Source organism: Lepidochelys kempii, chromosome 5, assembly GCF_965140265.1.
Source record: "Lepidochelys kempii isolate rLepKem1 chromosome 5, rLepKem1.hap2, whole genome shotgun sequence".
In the NCBI taxonomy this organism is placed as follows: domain Eukaryota; kingdom Metazoa; phylum Chordata; order Testudines; family Cheloniidae; genus Lepidochelys; species Lepidochelys kempii.
The window spans coordinates 45962678-45982250 of NC_133260.1; the positions used below are offsets into that span (position 1 = coordinate 45962678).

Consider the following 19573-nt stretch of genomic DNA (forward strand, 5'->3'; position numbering starts at 1 on the left):
ACTGTATAAAGTTCATTGAAAAACAAAACATAAATAAATGAAAAAAATATGTGTAATACAAAATAGTCTGTGATAGTACTAGCACTATAAAAATATTAAGTATAATTTCCACTTCACTTAAATAGTAGATTGGATAGATTTTTTCCAGTACAGTTTTCACTGGAAAATGAATCTCCTGAAAAGTTTTGAAAAAGCTGTTTCCTATTACCATTCCTTTAACTGTTACCTGTTTTGTTCTTTCATTTTTTCTTGACCCTCAAAACATTTGAACTTGGATTATAGACTCCTGTTTTAAAGAGGGATACTTTCAATCTGAAAGCTTATCAATTATTTAAAAAAATTCAACAGCATTTTCAGGTATGCCATTTAGAGTTATTTTAGTAATCCCAAAATTAACACCATTCTGTGCAGTATTGTTTACATGTGCCAAAAATATAATACCACAAAGAGAGAATAAAACTTGAAAACTAACAAGTGTTATACTATAAAATAAGTTCATTTAATTCCAGCAGATGCCACCTGGAAAGGCATAGTTTAAGGCCCGTCTATACTTCAAACCTCTTGTGTGTTAACTTCAGTTATTTCACATTAAAATGTCTTCAATCCAAAAACATTTTTTGTTGTTGCCAATCGTGTGGTGTTTTAACGCACATTAAAGCCACTTTGCAAGTGGGTTTACAGATATGCATGATGAGGTTACCCATAGCACAGTAGGTGTGAAACAACTGTTGAACATCTGCCGGGTCCTCCTACTCTTAACCCATACTACCTTACTAGCTACCTAGGATCCTGTTTACCTGTGCGTTATCTAGTACTTTGGGACCATCCTGACTGGAGGTCAACTCCCTATTCAAATGCTGGAGTGTGGCAAGATTTTGTCTTTTGCTATTCCAGCTTGTGTGAAGTTCACAAGCCTAATTATTGATCAACATGACTCATGCTTCACTGTGGTCTTGTGCTGAGATCCAGCACTTCATTGCCTTCTGAGGAGAGAAGCTTGATCAGTCACATCTGAATGGCAGTTGCTTACCAGCTGAACAAGCAGCTATAACAACAAATGCAAGACAGAAAGCACAGCTGGGACATCCCAGAGCCACAGTAAGGCAACGGCTCTCCAGCTGGCAAAAAGGACTAGTAAGTACTGTGGGACCACTAAGAGACCTATCAACCTCTGCTGGTACTATGAGAAGCTGGACCATACGTTTGCTGGAGATCATCCCACTCAACAACAGCATATTGTGGATTCCCCAACAAATCCTCCAAACCAGGATCTTGTTGACTTGGTGAACCTGGAGCCAAACCGTTTCAGAGATCTAGGGGCACCCTCAATCAAAAAAGGATCAACCTGAACTACAGGCAAGAGACCCAAACTGTGGAGGGGATCAATTCCAGTAAGTATGCAACAATACTACAGTAGAATTGGACAGCTGGGTTTGAACAACTTAGTTTAGGCACCATAAAGTTTACCTTCACTCTGCTTCCTGAGGTTTTAAACACCACACCTAACCTAATGAAAATGACAGATGTGCTGGAGACTGTACAAACCCTTCATGCCTTTATTTCTTTAAATATGCCAACACACAATCACCACTTTAGCTTGCAGCGTACCACCACACACAATCCCACAGCAGCATTTACTGGTCTCTCACCCATCCATTGATTTCTCTCCCCCACACCAGAGACTGTTCTAAAAAGACACTTATTTTAGCAGCAAATACAGAAAAGAAAATGGAAAAAAAAAACATGTTTCTAACTCAGGGTTTCATTAAGAATCAAAGCTTTGAGCTAACATGAATTAGGAATCAAATTGTCCAAATTATGGCAGACATTTCCAAGGAAGATATATTTTAAGACGCTTAACAATTCACACACATGTCTTTACGTACCGCAGAATTCTATTAATTTTGAAGTACACCTTATGCTGATCCACAGGTGTTAAATATGAAAACTTAAAAGCACAGATAGTGCTCTAATTTGGCACAAAGATTGACTGGCAATGCAGCTCTCTTGGCACTGCCCATATTGCTTGTGGTTCCCTTTCACTCCTGCAGATCTGGGGCAGCCATACCTTTCTGGACAGGAGGATTCTGTCTTTTGGGGACACAACACAGGATAACATCCTCCAACATAAGGACAGTCTACAGAAGTACACATGCATTTACTTGGTCTCACTGACGCAGCCTCTAATTTGCCACCCTATCACTCACAACCCATCTGGAATTTAGTTCCCCTATCCCACACTGGCAGAAAAAAACCCCTTCTCCACTTCTCCTGTCACCCACCTCTCAGACCTGGGGGCTCCTACACAGAGGAAAAAGATTGTGTAAATATCTTACCATGTCCAATCTCACCCAAGACTGGGAAGAGCCTATGGGAAAGGAAATCTCAAAGTGAGGGGAGAAAGCAACATTTTAATCAGTATTGGCATACAGGCTACAATTTCAACAGCTTGGGTTCCCCCCAACACACACACATTTTCCCTATAGCACCAGCATCAAGAAAAGGAAAGAGAAAGGACTAGCACATCACAGACAGCAGCTAGGAATAGAGAGACAAACAATCCTCTCAGATCATATGACCTTGAAACTTTCTATCTTTTCAGAATTCATAAAGCTGTGCGATGAGTTTTTATGCTCACAACATTCAAACTGGTATTCATTGGTACTGAAGTATTGGAAGTGTTTACAGCCACAGTTCTAAGTGTGCAGCATCATGTCACAACAGTAACATGTGCATAATATACACTATATTCACACTGAGTGCCTTAAAAACCTCAAACAAAAAGGATAATACACTTATCTATGGATTAAATTCTTGTACTATGACACCCACATAAAAAAAACACGCTAATAAATGGCTTCCACAAAAACCACATATACACTTTACAATGGCACCTGGACTCAAAGTATGAGCTGCGTGCACAACTTACTCAGTGCCTCTGAGTAGATGCATCATTTGGTAGATGAAGGGTTCATGTTTAGCTATTCCACCTGGAAGCAGGCAGGGCACACCCTGACTGTTTTGTAGAAGCAATGCACACATTGCTCTATCCAAGGACAAGGGCTAGATATGAACCATGAGAACTTGATTGTTGGGACAGCAACTGTGGGAAGCTTTCTTAGCCTGGGCTCAAGGCCTGAGAACCAGGATTGTAGTAGATAAAGGATGGTAAATAAGTATATTAATCAACGTAATACATTCCTTTGTGTATCTTTTTGCGGTAGCAGTGTGTAATGCTTAGGGGGGAGAAATATAATAAAAGGAGAAGGTGGAAGGCGGGGGGGCAGAACAGCCCATCTCAGCTGACCAGCCTGCTCGCTTGCATAAAGCTGTGTTCTGTCTCATCATTGAACCGCCACAACTGGCGCCCAAACGTGGGGCCCTCAGCACTCACCTCGCCCGGCAAGGGTTTCAGACGCGTCACTCATCCGCTTTGTGGATCCCGGTGAGTATTTTTCATTGTGGTAAGTATGGGAAGCTTCCTCTCTGCTTTGCAAGTGCAACACCGCAATGAGCTGCAGTATTTGCTGCGTAAGGCTCAGCATGACTGCCCGGCTCGAGCACTTACTCTCCTGCTACAGGAGGTGCGTGCCCAGTGCCCATGGTATCCTGAAGCCGGAAGCCTTAAGCTAGCGGACTGGGAGCGATTGGGCCAGACATTGCACGAAGAGCCTCAGGCGCCCGTGCAGGCTTTACATGCCTGGCACCTCTGTCGCGACGCGATACTGCGTGTCACCTCGGATAGGCCCTCTTTCACGAGGCTGGTGATCTCGCCACGCCCGTCGGCTCCTGTAGCCATCCCCATTGCAGCTCTCCCCCCTTCTACTGATGCAACCCAGCGTGTCGCTTCGGAAAGACCCTCTCCCGTACCCACAGCCCCCCCTCTCCCTGCTTTGCCCCCAGTGTCTTCATTACCACCGCCTCCCTTGCCTTCCCCACCGGAGCCAGTGTGTGATCACCCTCCGTCCGTGGGGCCCCATGCTCCGGGGCCCCCCGGAGGGTCATCTGTATCTGCTCAGAAGCTTTCGCTGGTGCAACAAATGGTTCACGCAGCGAAAGCTCGATCAGATCTTACAGCGGAGGAGCTGGCTGATCTGGTCTCAGTTTGCCCGGTGACCTGGCAGAATGATGACCAGGGCAACCCCGTGGGCACCTGGACCACTTTGCCATACTTGGTGGTTAGAGAGGTAAAGAAAGCAATTCATGAGTTTGGCCTGACTAGCACCTTTGTGCGTGGTCTCATTGAAGGGATAGGTACTGGGTACTCCCTAATCCCTGAGGATTGGAAAACGCTGCTGCGCATGATGTTATCACCCAGTCAGTATGTTATTTGTATTAGTGAGTATCGGCAGATGGCAGAACGCCAAGCTCAGGTACATAGAGAGCACGGTATCATTTATGAGCATTTGGCAGGGGAGGGCCCGTTTGCTACTATTGAGATGCAGTCTCAACTCCCTCAGGCCGTCTTCCCCATTATTTCCACCTGTGCCCAGCATGCTTTCAAGAAGGTCCCAGATTCAGGCAAGCCTACCAAAAGCTTTGTCAGTATCCGTCAGGGTGCCTCAGAGTCCTTTTTGGATTTTACCAACAGATTGCATGAGGCTATCCTCCGACAGGTGGATAACACTGAGGCAGCTCACGAGCTCCTGTTAAAATTGGCAGTTGAAAATGCAAACGAGGATTGCTGCCATGCTCTCCAGGCAGCGCAAGCCTCTGGTATTTTAGAGCTCTCAGACATGCTGCGGGCGTGCCAGAACATTGGCACACAAGCCCACAAGGCTGGAGTTCTGGCTGCCGCCCTGAGAAAAACTGGGAAGGAGGGGAAGCGTTGTTACCGCTGTGGTAAGGAGGGTCATTTTCAGCGGGAGTGCCGCTCATCTAAGGCACCAGCCCGACCCTCAAAGAAGTGCCCCAAGTGTGGAAAAGGTTATCACTGGGCTAATCAGTGTCTTAGCGGGTCGGGAAACCGCGCGACGGGTCCCCCCCGAACCCAGGGCCAAACTGGAGTGTTTCCCACTCAGACAACCGCTCCTCTGCCTTAAAATCCGCAGACTCTATGAGGGCGGCGACTGCTGGAAGTGCAGGGCTTGATTTGTTCATGCAGGAGGACACTGACTTTTGGCTGCCAGGGGAGGTCTGTGCCATACCTACACAGGTGACGGGACCTCTCCCTGCCGGCTTTGTGGGTCTTGTTCTCCCTCGCTCACATGCTGGGAAACAGGGCTTTTTTGTCATTCCAGGGGTCATTGATGCTGATTACACTGGCATTATTAAGGTTCAGGTGTGGACTCATCTTCCACAGTCGCTCCCGCGTGGACGGTCAATTGCACAATTGATTTTAGTCCCCTATCAGGTGCCAGCTGCCAAGGATCGAACTCGGGGCAGAGGCGGCTTTGGATCGACGTTGTCTCACTCGCCGTCTCACAGCGCGTCTTCTCCACTTGTTGCTCTGACAATGTCAGTCCGCCCCTCGAAACCTTAGTTAACACTTCTCTTAAATGATGTTCCTTTTACAGGGCTGGTGGACACTGGAGCTGACGTTACAGTGATTCGTGATCTGGAGAGGCCGGTTAGTTGGCCTACGGTTCCTTCTAAAGAATTGTGGGGGATCGGGGGTAGTAAACCCGGGCGCCACAGTTTGTCTTGGGTCACAGTCTCTAAACCGGGAGGCCGTACCCTTGCTACTATCCGCCCTTTTGTACTCCCTGTCCACCTCAATATTTGGGGCCGTGATTTACTTACAAAGTTAGACACCACCCTCGATATTAACATCTGATGGCCTAAAACCCTCCCTCACCCACCGTGCCCTCCGCATTACCCTTGGTATGGCAATCCTTAGAGCCCGTATGGATTGACCAGTGGCCCCTCCCTCCAGAAAAGCTAAAAGCACTTCATTCGCTTGTGCAGCAGCATTTGCAAGCACAGCGACTGGAGAGCTCCACTAGTCCCTGGAACACCCCGGTGTTCGTTATTAAGAAAAAATCGGGTGCTTGGCGGCTGTTACATGATTTAAGGGAAATAAATAAACACATCCAACCTATGGGCCCCTTGCAATTTGGCTTACCAAATCCAAATTTAATTCCTCAAACCGATCAACTTTGTGTGTTAGATTTAAAAGATTGTTTTTTCACCATCCCCCTTTGCCCTCAAGATCGCGAAAAATTTGCATTTACGGTGCCACAATATAATAATCAGCAACCCTCTCAAAGGTATCAGTGGAAGGTCTTGCCCCAGGGAATGCAAAATAGTCGAACCTTGTGTCAGCTTTTTGTGGATCGGGCCCTTGCCCCTTTCCGTGCTTGGTACCCTTCGCTAAAGGTCTACCATTACATGGATGACATTTTGCTAAGTGGTCCCCGGGTCACGGCACAACAGCTTGAATCTTTACCTCAGATTCTCGGCCAAAATGGCCTGTTAGTGGCACCAGAAAAAATCCAACGCTCTTATCCCTACCACTACCTCGGATATAAGGTTTTATAAACCTATGCTGCTCCGGTTCGTCCGGAATTAATTCTACCTCAACCCCTAACCCTTGTTAAATTACAACAGATTTTGGGTCATTTAAATTGGATTCGGCCCTACTTTCGTCTCCCCACTTCAATGCTGCAGCCGTTGTTTGAGCTCCTGCGTGGAGCCCGGGCACCGGGTGCAGTTATTGCCATCACTGAAAAGCATACTGCCTGCATTCAACAAATCAATGCAGCATTGAGTCAGCAGTTTGTGGACAGACTCCCAGAGGTCCGTCCCTTACGATTAGTTCTTCTTGCCACCCCTCATACGCCAACTGCAGCTCTGTTTGTACCCCGTACAGACACAGCCGTCTTTATTATAGAATGGCTATACCTTTCATCCACTCCTCCTCGAAATATTTATCCATATTTAGATGCCCTATCTGATCTTGTTCGTAAAGCCCGCCACCGTGCAGTGCAACTCACTGGCACTGATTTAGTTGCCATTGTGCTCCCCTTGTCCCGTACTGAATTTGACTCTTTGTGCCACACCTCCTTGGCCTGGCAGGTTGCTCTTTGTGATTATGTGGGAGAGATTTCTTATAATCCTCCAAAAGATCCTCGGTTGGTCATTACCCAAAAGGTGCCCCTAGTTGTTCATCGTCTTAGCCGCTCTCAACCCATTGTTTCCGCTGTCACTCTTTTTACTGATGGCTCTCCCCACCGAGGTGTAGTCACTTATCAGTTGGGTGACCCCCCTCGTTGGCATTCTCGTTTTACACTGCCTCAGCGTTCTGCACAGCGTTCAGAATTGGCTGCTGTTATTTTGGCCTTTCAACTTTTTGCTGATTGTCCCTTCAATTACCTGATAAACATAATGGGTATCCACAATTAAATTAATCATTTACCCCTTGCCCTCATTACCCCTCAGGTTGATACAGACCTCCTTCGCCTGTTTTTGTCTTTGCAGCATCTTCTTGCCATTCGTCATTTCCCTTACTTTGTTGCTCATCTTCGCAGTCATACCCCTCTGCCTGGGCTACTCACTGAGGGCAATGCACGCGCCGATCGCGCGTTGCGTGGTCAGGTAAATTCCCTTTTTTCTGACCCCATTGAAAGCCATGCCTTTTTTCATCAGTCTGCCTCTGTTTTGGCCCGGCAGTTTCACATTCCTGCTGATCATGCACGTTCCATCCCCCACTGTGCTGCTGCTGCTCCTACTTTTTCTTATGCCGTTAACCCCCGAGGTACCGCAGCAAATCAGCTGTGGCAAATGGATGTTACTCATGTGCCACAATTCCGCCCCTATTCGTTTTTACATGTTTCCATTGATACTTATTCGGGCTTCCTTTGGGCAACCACTAACAAAGTTATTCACCATTTGCTGGCCTGCTTTTCTGTTATGGGTCGCCCCTGCCAAATTAAAACAGATAATGCCCCAGCCTACTGCTCTGCAGCCCTCTCCACCTTTTGTGCCCGCTGGGACGTCCGTCTTAAACACGGAATCCCTTATAATTCCACGGGCCAAGCCATTGTTGAATGTGCCAATCGCACACTCAAAACCTTGCTAGATAAACAATTAAAACAAGGGGAGCTGCGTCTCCGAACCTTAGGAGACATTCAACAACAAATGCATATCCTCTTGTTTACTTTAAATAATTTAACACTGAATGCAGATCAGCAGACCCCTGCGGATCGGCATTTTCACAAATCTGAGGTACTGGAAAGACCGCATGTCCGATCCACAGTGGCTGGGCCCAGTACCTCTAATCACTTGGGGTCGGGGATATGCTGCTGTATCTCTCCCTGCAGGACCGTTGTGGGTTCCAGCTCGGTGTGTGCGACCGGCACTTAAACAACATGGCATGGCACCAGGGGCTGTTGTATCCCATACCAGAGTTTCAGCTGACTTTGGAAGAGACCGCGTTGCCCCCCGAGTCGACAACGACGGGACGGAAACGGAGGAGGCGTAGTGTCCCAAACCGGCCTGTGACATGGGGAGCAGTAAAAGCATTGGTCGCCGCGGCCCAACGAAGACTGGCAGCAGATCAACAGCCAGAGACTCCTGAGACTTTGTTTGTGGCAATTCTCGCCCAAATCACTGCTAATTCTGTGATGATTGTGTGCCTTTTGTGCCTGCTATTTCCTGTAGGGGTTGGCTCGGAAGCGCTTCCCCCATTACAAGCCCAAATGACATATAACATATGGGAAAGATTGGCTTCAATAGCAAATGTTACCCACTTTTGTCTATCTAATTCTGCAGCAGCCGGAGATTTGTTAGGTACATGCCTTATTCCAGTATGTCATCACCCTGAGGAGATGGAGAATAAGACACTGTTCTCTGCTTATGCGAATCTTTCTTCCCAGTACTCTAGCATGGCTATTTGGGGCCCGGCCAACTATACTCTGCCTCGCACAGCTATATCCCTCCACACACCGTACCCGGCCGGGGCTCACAATGTCACCTATGCGCGTGTAGTTAACTGCACTAGTACAAAGGTGTCCTTGGGCTGTCGAAAAATTTCTCAACCCCTTTTAAATTGTTCCCATGCTGTTAATGTTTCATATAATTATGGCCATATCATCCTACCATCAGGATGGATTTTTACTTGCGGTTCACGCACCTTTAATTATATTCCTGCAAATTTAAGTGATGGCACCCTTTGCTGTCTTAGTAGAATGACACTTATATTGCCTTTTGCTGGTCAAAACCGTAGTAAAAGAAGTGTACCCCTTTCAGATGATTGTATTGCAGATGTTCAGCTTTTTAGTCGTGCTGAGTATACTGCCTTTGCGGCCTCTATTGTTGGGGTCCCCGCGCTTGCTATGTATTCAGCCAGAACTTTAAATAACCTGGCATGCTTTGCAGCAAAGGCAATTAATACAACATCCCAGGCTATTGCCTTACTTAACACAGAACAACACGAATTAAGGGATGCAATTTTGGATAACAGAGCAGCCATTGATTTTCTGCTCCTGAAACACCATCTAGGCTGCTCCACATTTCAGCACATGTGTTGCTTTAATTTAACTGATAATAGTCGCTCCATAGAAACTAGACTGGCTGAATTGGCCAGTCTTACAACACACATACGCCAAGATCTGGGGTTTGAGGGTTTTTGGAATTGGCTTACAGGTTGGCTGCCCTCTCTAGAATGGCTGCGACAGCTTTTTGGTTATTCTGTGTTTGTAATCATTGGGCTTATTTTTTGCTGCTGCCGTGTACAATGTATTCCTTCCTTGTTAAGACTTTGTAAAATTTCACCCTGGAAAGCTCCCCAGGTTATGTCCTTGTCTGTCTGGGAGTTAAATAGCATGACAAAACAAATTGACGGCTACCATGAGATGGCCAAATATCATTAAATAAAAAACGGATGAAGGGTTCATGTTTAGCTATTCCACCTGGAAGCAGGCAGGGCACACCCTGACTGTTTTGTAGAAGCAATGCACACATTGCTCTATCCAAGGACAAGGGCTAGATATGAACCATGAGAACTTGATTGTTGGGACAGCAACTGTGGGAAGCTTTCTTAGCCTGGGCTCAAGGCCTGAGAACCAGGATTGTAGTAGATAAAGGATGGTAAATAAGTATATTAATCAACGTAATACATTCCTTTGTGTATCTTTTTGCGGTAGCAGTGTGTAATGCTTAGGGGGGAGAAATATAATAAAAGGAGAAGGTGGAAGGCGGGGGGGCAGAACAGCCCATCTCAGCTGACCAGCCTGCTTGCTTGCATAAAGCTGTGTTCTGTCTCATCATTGAACCGCCACAGGTAGATGTCTCCATTTGGCTTTTCAAAATCATCATACACTGTGCCTAGCACTTGCTCCCATCCATTTGAAAAGCTCTCTCCCTTCTTCTCTCAAATGTTGTGCAAAACACAGCAAACAGCTATCATAACAGAAAGATGTTTCTCATCAGCCTCGGGTTCTTCCATCTATTCTCCATCTTCCAAATGTACATTCCACAGCCATTTCTGCAACTACTCAGTGTATAGATACATAGTTCCTTTCATGTATCGAAGTGTTCAGTAAAAGGTTTCACCCAGAATGAGTGGTGGAATGACAGAACCATTGATGCAAAAGTTCCACTTGTCATTGCAGGAAGTCCAGACTTTCTGGTGGCATGGCCCTTACTGAATATCCCACACATATACTGTGGAACTTTCCATGGTTATCAACCAAGCCTTGCATTACCATGGAGAAGTACCCTTTTCCATTTATGGACTTCAAGGCCAGGTACAGGAAGCAAAGAATAGGCACATGGGTCCCATCACTGACCCCAGTACAAGTTGGCAAACCCAACTGTGAAAACCTATTAATAATTTCCTGTATATTTCCCAATCTTTTGACCCAGGGGGACAGAACTCTCTAGACCAGTGGTTCTCCAACATTTTTTTCCCCCACAGACCACTTGAAAATTGCTGAGGGTCTCAGCAGACCACTTACTGATCTTTCCAAATGTTGTTTGTACCTTTAGCTAACTATTGTAAAGCGCTTTGGATTAAAGAGCTATATAAAAAAAACCCGTAACCAACTTTTTTTGTTCTACAAATAAAAGCACACATCTTATTTTAAATATCAGTAGTCTTACCTTTCTAATGAGATGAATGTGCTTGTTTTTGTGAGCAAAGTTCAAGGAAGTCAGGTGGAATGTTTGTCAGCTTTAGCCTTAGGTGAGGTTCAGCATTCATCCTGCTTCTGTATTTAGACTTGAGGGCAGTAAGTGATGAAAATCCTGTCTCACACAGGTACGTAGTAGCAAATGGCATCAGAAAACACACCGCTTTGTCTGCAAGTTCTGGGTACTCTTCAGTTCTTTGAATCCAAAACTCAATTATGGAATGTCTTAAATTCTGACCGTAATGTTTTGTTGCAAGAAGGCGCCAACAAGCACTCTTGTGCCTTATTGGACAAACCAGAAGGCAGCTCACTGATTTCAATTCCAAAAGGATTACGTATCCAGTTGTTCGGTTCAGCTTCTACTGGAAAGCAATCTTTAAACTGTTGCTTAAGAGCAACAAGATGTTCTTCGATGTCATTTTTTTGGGGTCAAGAACCAATTCATTTTCAGACAGAAAACCTTCCAATGTTGGGAATGCGCTGAAATCATCCTTTTTTACATGACTAGCAAACAAGACAAGTTATCATTGCATTGATTTTGTCTCGCACATGCAATATAGTCAAACTCCCTGCAGCCCAGTGTTCAACTCATTTAGGCATGTGAATACATCCGAGAGGTAAGCCAAACTTGAGAGCCAGGATAAATCTTCAAAACAATTGGAATGGATGATCTATTAGAAATAGCTGTACTTCTGAATGTAGCTCAAACAAATTAAGTACTTTGCCTCTTGACAATCACCAATCAAGTTGTACACGAGCACTACCCATTTTATTGCACTAAAAATCTGAGAATTCATAGATCTAGCTTTTATTAAATTAACAGTTTTCACAGCAGAGTCCAAAACACCCTTCATTTCCACTGGCATTTTCTTGGCAGCTAGTGCCTCTCAATGAATGATATAGTGCACCCATGTGGCATTAGGTGCCAATTCACAGATACAAGCCATCATCACACTGTGTCTTCCCATCATTGCTCGTACATACTCCAACGCAATGTTGCCAATCAATACAGTGTTCCTTCCAAAACTCATCTAGTAACTGGAAAAGCTGTTCAGCAGTTGTTGTTCTTGGACACTGAACGACAAAACAAAATATCTTCCAGTACTTGCCCTTCCCACTCATACCCGATGTATGCAAGAAGATTTGGAACGACAGCAATATCAGTCGTCTCATCCAATTGTAATGCAGAATACCTACTGTTGTTCATACGTTTCACAAGAATGTCTTTAACATTAGCTGCCATATGTTGAATTCTGCGTGACACAGTGTCATTTGAAAGAGGCACACAATCTAACTGCTTTGCTGTCTTCTCTCCACATATTATAAATGCAAATTCTTTAGCTGCAGGCAGAATAAGTTCTTCCCCAATTGTGTGAGGCTTCCCCACTTTGGCAATTTGAAGGCTTGCATGATATGAAACTTCCAGGGCCTTTACATTTACTGTTGCATGAGCAAACATTGTTCTTTTCCCTTCAGTTTGCACTGAAAAAATTCAGGAGGTTTATCTTTGAAAGCAGCATGATTTGTCATCAAATAGCGCCGGAGGTTTTCAGGCTTCAAGCTTTCATTAACCAGCACTGCGTAGCATAACACACATTGTGGCCTTGGTTCATCTTGTTCACCAGTCCCTGTAAAGCCTAAATTAATATAGCTTGAGTGGTATTGTTTTACCGTTTTTCAGAGTTTCAGTGTATTTTCATTATTGGTACTCATACTGGTTCCTAGTAAACAGGGGTCTGCACTCAAAATTTCCTTTGCAGATGAATGTTCGCTTGCTGTACTCGCATGTTTGATTTTGAACTTTTTGCTGATCTCACCGTCGCTGGTTTAATTATTTTTTGTTTTCTTTTTAAAATATCCCATTTTCAACCACAAATCCATTTCTGGGACTTGACTACTATCATAGTTACTGGACTGACAACTGTTACATTTTTTGAAAAAGCACTAGATTCTGGTACAGTCAGTACATCTCTCCACATGACAATGACCACCAATAAATACAATATAGGTAGGTTAGCTGAATTGCATCCAATGAAAATCACGCATACACATCTGAAAAATGCAACCAATTAAAACTACGTATGTAGTGTAGTAGGGTACCAATTTAAAGAAACACGTTTCACTTCTGGATTAAATGTGAATAAAAACAAAAACACCAAAGGCCCAATTAAATAATCTACTCCTACCATAGACCACTAAATCTTCAGGGAAAGCTGCTCTCAAAAAATGAAACTTCTGCCAAAACACTAACATGCTACAGGCTTTTGCAGTTCACAAAACTATCCCTCTTCCATGCATATCATCTGCACACATAGCTCAGCTTTAAGATGCTAAACAAATCTATGAGTCAACTAGAAATAGTTATGCTCTCACTGTAAATATTAATACAATATTTTCTGATACTGGAAAGGAGAGTAAAAGGCATTCACTCAGACTTATGCAATTTCTCTCAGATCTCCACTCTAAAATTACTACTTCACACACAGAGAGAACAGTAAAAATAAGTAACAAAGCGAAACAAACAGCAAAACAGAACCACAAATGACAACACTGAAAATACGAAGGGAAGTAAAACATCCAGTGGTTGGTTATGGGTATTTAAAATTAATGTTTAGGATCCACGCTGTGCAAATGCAACAGAGCCCTGTAGAAACAGGCAAAGTTCTCCTGGTTTCACATTGTGTGTGTCACCAATGCAAAACACCACCCTATACCGGAAACCTACTGATCGTTATACTTACCTACATGCCTCCACCTTTCATCCAGACCACATCACACAATCCATTGTCTACAGCCAAGCTTTAAGATACAACCTCATTTGCTCCAATCCCTCAGACAGAGAAAAACATCTACAGAATCTCTATCAAGCGTTCTTAAAACTACAATACCTGCCTGCTAAAGGGAAAAAACACATCGATAGAGCCAGAAGGGTACCCAGAAGTCACATACTACAGGACAGGCCCAGCAAAGAAAATAACAGAACACCACTAGCCATCACCTTCAGCCACCAACTAAAACCTCTCCAGCGAATCAAGGAACTATAACCTATCCTGAAAGACGCTCTCTCACAGACCCTGGGAGACAGGCCAGTCCTCGCTTACAGACAGCCCCCCAACCTGAAGCAAATACTCACCAGCAACTACATACCACACAACAAAAAAACTAACCCAGGAACTTATCCCTGCAACAAACCCTGTTGCCAACTGTGTCCACATATCTATTCAAGTGACACCATCGGGGACCTAACCACTTCAGCCACACCATCAGGGGCTCGTTCACCTGCACATCTACCAAGAGAAGTTACTAGATCGCAGGCCCTGGTTCTTATGGGAGACATCAATCACCCTAATATCTGCTGGGAGAGCAACACAGTGGTGCACAGTCAATCCAAGAAGTTTTTGGAAAGTGTAGGGGACAATTTCCTGGTGCAAGTGCCGAAGGAACAAAGTAGGGGGCAGAGCTCTTCTTGACCTGCTGCTCAAAAACCAGGAATAATTAGTAGGGAATTAGAAGCAAAAGTGGATGGGAACGTGCGAGGCAGTGACCATAAGATGGTCGAGTTCAGGATCCTGACAAAAGGAAAAAAGGAGAGCAGCAGAATACGGACCCTGGACTTCAGAAAAGCATACTTTGACTCCCTCAGGAAACTGATGGGCAGGATCCCCTGGGAGAATAACATGAGGGGGAAAGGAATCCAGGAGATCTGACTGTATTTTAAAGAATCCTTATTGAGATTACAGGAACAAGCCATCCCGATGTGTAGAAAGAATAGTAAACACGGAAGGTGACCAGCTTGGCTTAACAGCGAAATCCTTGCTGATCTTAAGCACAAAAAAGAAGCTTACAAGAAGTGGAAGCTTGGACAAATGACCAGGGAGGAGTATAAAAATATTGCTCAGGCATGCAGGAGTAAAATCAGGAAGGCCAAATCACACCTGGAGTTGCAGCTAGCAAGAGATGTTAAGAGTAACAAGAAGGGTTTCTTCAGGAATGTTAGTAACAAGAAGAAAGTCAAGGAAAGTGTGGGCCCCTTACTGAATGATGGAGGCAACCTAGTGACAGGGGATGTGGAAAAAGCTAATGTACTCATTGCTTTTTTTGCCACTGTCTTCATGGACAAGGTCAGCTCCCAGACTACTGCACTGGGCAGCACAGCATGGGGAGGAGGTGACCAGCCCTCTGTGGAGAAAGAAGTGGTTTGGTACTATTTAGAAAAGCTGGACGAGCACAAGTCCATGGGATCGGATGTGCTGCGTCCGAGAGTGCTAAAGGAGTTGGCGGATGTGATTGCAGAGCCATTGGCCATTATCTCTGAAAACTCATGGCGATCGGGGGAGGTCCCAGACAACTGGAAAAAGGCTAATGTAGTGCTCATCTTTAGAAAAGGAGGATCAGGGGAACTACAGGCCAGTAAGCCTCACCTCAGCCCCTAGAAAAATCATGGAGCAGGTCCTCAAGGAATCAATTCTGAAGCACTTAGAGGAGAGGAAAGTGATCAGGAACAGTCAGCATGGATTCACCAAGGGCAAGTCATGCCTGACTAATCTAATTGCCTTCTATGATGAGATAACTGGCTCTGTGAATGAAGGGAAAGCAGTGGCATTTATTAATTGCCTGTTATTCCTTGACTTTAGCAAAGCTTTTAATATGGTGTCCCACAGTATTCTTGCCAGCAAGTATGGGCTGGATGAATGGAATATAAGGTGGACAGAAAGCTGGCTAGATCGTCTGGCTCAACGGGTAGTGATCAATGGCCCCATGTCTAGTTGGCAGCTTGTATCAAGCGGAGTGCCCCAAGGGTCGGTCCTGGGGCCAGTTTTGTTCAATATCTTCATTAATGATCTGGAGGATGGCATGGCACAAATTTGCAAATTTGCAAGATGACACTAAACTGGGAGGAGTGGTAGATACGCTGGAGGGTAGGAATAGGATACAGAGGGCGCTCGACAAATTAGAGGATTGGGCCAAAAGAAATCTGATGAGGTTCAACAAGGACAAGTGTAGAGTCCTACACTTAGGATGGAAGAATCCAATGCACCGCTACAGACTAGGGACCGAATGGCTAGGCAGCAGTCCTGCAGAAAAGGACCTAGGAGTTACAGTGGACGAGAAGCTGGATATGAGTCAACAGTGTGCCCTTTTTGCCAAAAAGGCCAATGGCATTTTGGGATGTATAAGTAGGGGCATTGCCAGCAGATTGAGGGACGTGATCGTTCCCCTCTATTCGACATTGGTGAACCCTCATCTGGAGTACTGTGTCCAGTTTTGGGCCCCACGCTACGAGAAAGATGTGGAAAAATTGGAAAGCGTCCAGTGGAGGGCAACACAAATGATAAGGGGACTGGAACACATGACTTACGAGGCTGAGGGAACTGGGATTGTTTAGTCTGCAGAAGAGAAGAATGAGGGGGGATTTGATAGCTGCTTTCAACTACCTGAAAGGGGGTTCCAAAGAGGACGGAGCTAGACCGTTCTCAGTGGTAGCAGATGATAGAAAAAGGAGTAATGGTCTCAAGTTGCAGTGGGGGAGGTTTAGGTAGGATATTAGGAAAAAATTTTTCATTAGGAAGGTCACCTAGGGAGGTGGTGGAATCTCCTTCCTTTGAGGTTTTTAAGGTCAGATTTGAGAAAGCCCTGATGGGATGATTTAGTTGGGGATTGGTCCTGCTTTGAGCAGGGGGTTGGACTAGATGACCTCCTGAGGTCCCTTCCAACCCTGATATTCGAAGAGTCTATGTGATATGTGCCAGCAATGCCCCTTTGCCATTTACATTGGCCAAACTGGACAGTCTCTACACAAAAGAATAAATGGACACAAATCAGACATCAAGAATTACAATATTCAAAAACCAATCGGAGAACATTTCAATGTCTCTGGAGAAACTGCAGAACTGGAAGTAATTTGCAAACTGGACACCATCAAATTAGGCCTGAATAAAGACTGGGAGTGGATGGATCACTACAAAAACTAAAAACTAATTTCCCCATGCTAATTTCCCCCTACTGTTACTCACACCTTCTTGTCAACTGTTTGAAATGGGTCACCCTGATTACCGCTACAAAAGGAATTTTTCCTCCTGTTGATAATAGCCCACTTCCAGTTTAACTGAACTGTCTCGTTCGAACTGACCCCCCACTTGGTAAGGCAACGTGTGTGTGTGCGTGCGTGCGCGCCTACTGTATTTTCCACTCCATGCATCTGATGAAGTGGGTTTTAGCCCACGAAAGCTTATGCCCCAAAAAATTTGTTAGTCTAAGGTGCCACGAGTACTCCTCATTGTTTTTGCTGATACAAACTAATAGGGCTACCACTCTGAAACGAGTGGACTCACGGAGTTTTTATAAGCCCTGGATCACATTAACACATGGCTTGGAGTTTGCAGACAGATCAAAGAGCTTGCAAATAAGGTCTTTATCCTACAAAACACCTAGCAGCATCCAGACCAAACCTAGTGCTGCTTGCCACTTAAGAGTCAATGGGAGTACTCTGAAGAGCCAAAACTATACCAGATAAAGATCTGGCCTTAATGGTTTCCATACCTCTCCCCAAACATAATGGAAATCACTTGTCTGGACAAGTTGATTTCCATTAAGTTTTAGCAGTAGTTTGGGGAGAGCAGTCTCTCCCACTCAGCAGCAGCAACTGAACTGGGCTAGGAAGGAGAGGGGAGTGTTTCTCCCCCACCATGGCAGCCACCGAGCTGGGGCTGGGAAGGCGGGCCGTCTCTCCCTGGCAGCCACAGTTCCGGTGCTGGGGAAAGTTGCCTCTTTCTCTGGCCACTGCAGCCCTGCAGGTCCCAAATTTCCCCCACCTCCTCTTCTGACCCCACTGCCCCCCCCCAACTATCTCTTATTTCCCCCACCTCACCCTACTGCTCCCTTCCACCAATTCCCTCCAATAGGAATACCCCCTATTCCCTCTAAGGCCACCACCTCACCTTACATGTGCATCTTCTCCAGAATCCAGGCACTTACGCCTGCACAGCTCCACTAATTAGGTGGGCGGCCGCCCAGGTGCGCACCTTAGAGGGAACTATCCGCAGACCACCTGAACAGAGCGTGTGTCCACAGACCGCAGTTTGAGAACCTCTGCTCTAGACAGCAGCGCACATCTTCATGACAACAGTCCTAATTGTCCAACTATCAACTCTGATGGGTTAGCAAATGACCAGTAGCAATCAGGGGGCAAGCTCTCACATGGCTATGGCCACATGCTTCTCAATATTGAGGGTAACTTTCATATGGGTGTTCCACTGCACCAGCTTGAGCTCTGCACAGACTTCTAGGAAAGTGGATTTTCGCATTCTGAAGTTCTGCAGCCACTGTTTATCATCCCAGATTAACAACCCTATTTTATTCCACCAGTCAGCAGAGCCCAAAAGCACTGTTCCACAAAAAAATGTAGGTGAAGTCTCTGCTTAATTTCAAACTTCCTTTTTGCAGGTGGCCTTAGTGCCCTGGTTTTGAAATCATAGCATGAATACAGATGTGCTGTTTACATTCATCACTATGAGGACTGAGAGATCGCAAGCATTTCTCCTCCACGCAGCCTGACAGTGGTTTGACCATGGTGCACCTAGCCAAGCAGTCTCCCCTCATTAGTTTGTGATTACACTTACAAAAAACTCTCCCCCCCCAACAGCCACCTTGATGTGAAAGAGACATACAAAACAGGTGAAAGAGGCTCCATTGTTAAATTTATTGTACATAAAGTTATCAAATGTACATAATAAAACTGCGGGGGGGGATTCTGTTATCACTTTAATCTATAATTTTTGGCATTACTACTACTAACAACTAGCTCTTATATAGCATTTTTCATCCATAGATCTCAAAGCACTTTACTAGTAGTAGGTAAAATAGTAGATAAAAGACTTCCGAACACAACTGTGATTTAAGCTGTCAGTGTTGTGGGATTGTATGCAACTTCTTTTACAGGATATGCAAATGCACCTACTTGGGGTATGCAGGAACTCAGCCTTTTGAAGCTTCACCCTGAGAAGGAAATGCATTACCTATTCACAGTCTTGTCAAAGACCAAACCTGGATAAAGGAGGGACTCACCTCTTCATGACTTTATGTGCTTGTTCTGAGCTGAAGCTGTGACGAACTTGTGACCACAGGGAAAATTCTTCTGTGGGGTTCAAAGGACTAATCACCAACCAGAGCCCTTGCTGGAGTGAGGGAGTGATCTCTGGCAAGCTTACTAGCATAACTGTTGGTTCTTTTATTATTTTTAATATGTTTTTCTTGTAATGCATATACCTTAAGAGTAACTGTACTTGATTAGAAAGAGCTGAGGGTAACTTAACCATGACAACAACACTGTTTGCTACCTTTGAAGAGAAAAGCAAAGCAGGGGAAGGCAGGAAAACTAAAAGGAAGGATTTAGTGGCTTGTTTAATTTTTGAACTTTAACTCCAGTCCAAGAAAACCACGATGTGCACTTATTGCACCAGTTATAAATCCTTGCATTATAACAAAATACCAGTGGAGACCAG

The 19573-nt window shown here is 45.0% G+C and overlaps 1 protein-coding gene across 3 annotated transcripts in view; it reads right to left on the minus strand.

Moving 5' to 3' along the window:
* Nucleotides 1-19573, minus strand: part of SCAMP1 (secretory carrier membrane protein 1) — a 93511-nt gene that overhangs the window by 73031 nt on the left and 907 nt on the right. The window lies entirely within an intron of this gene.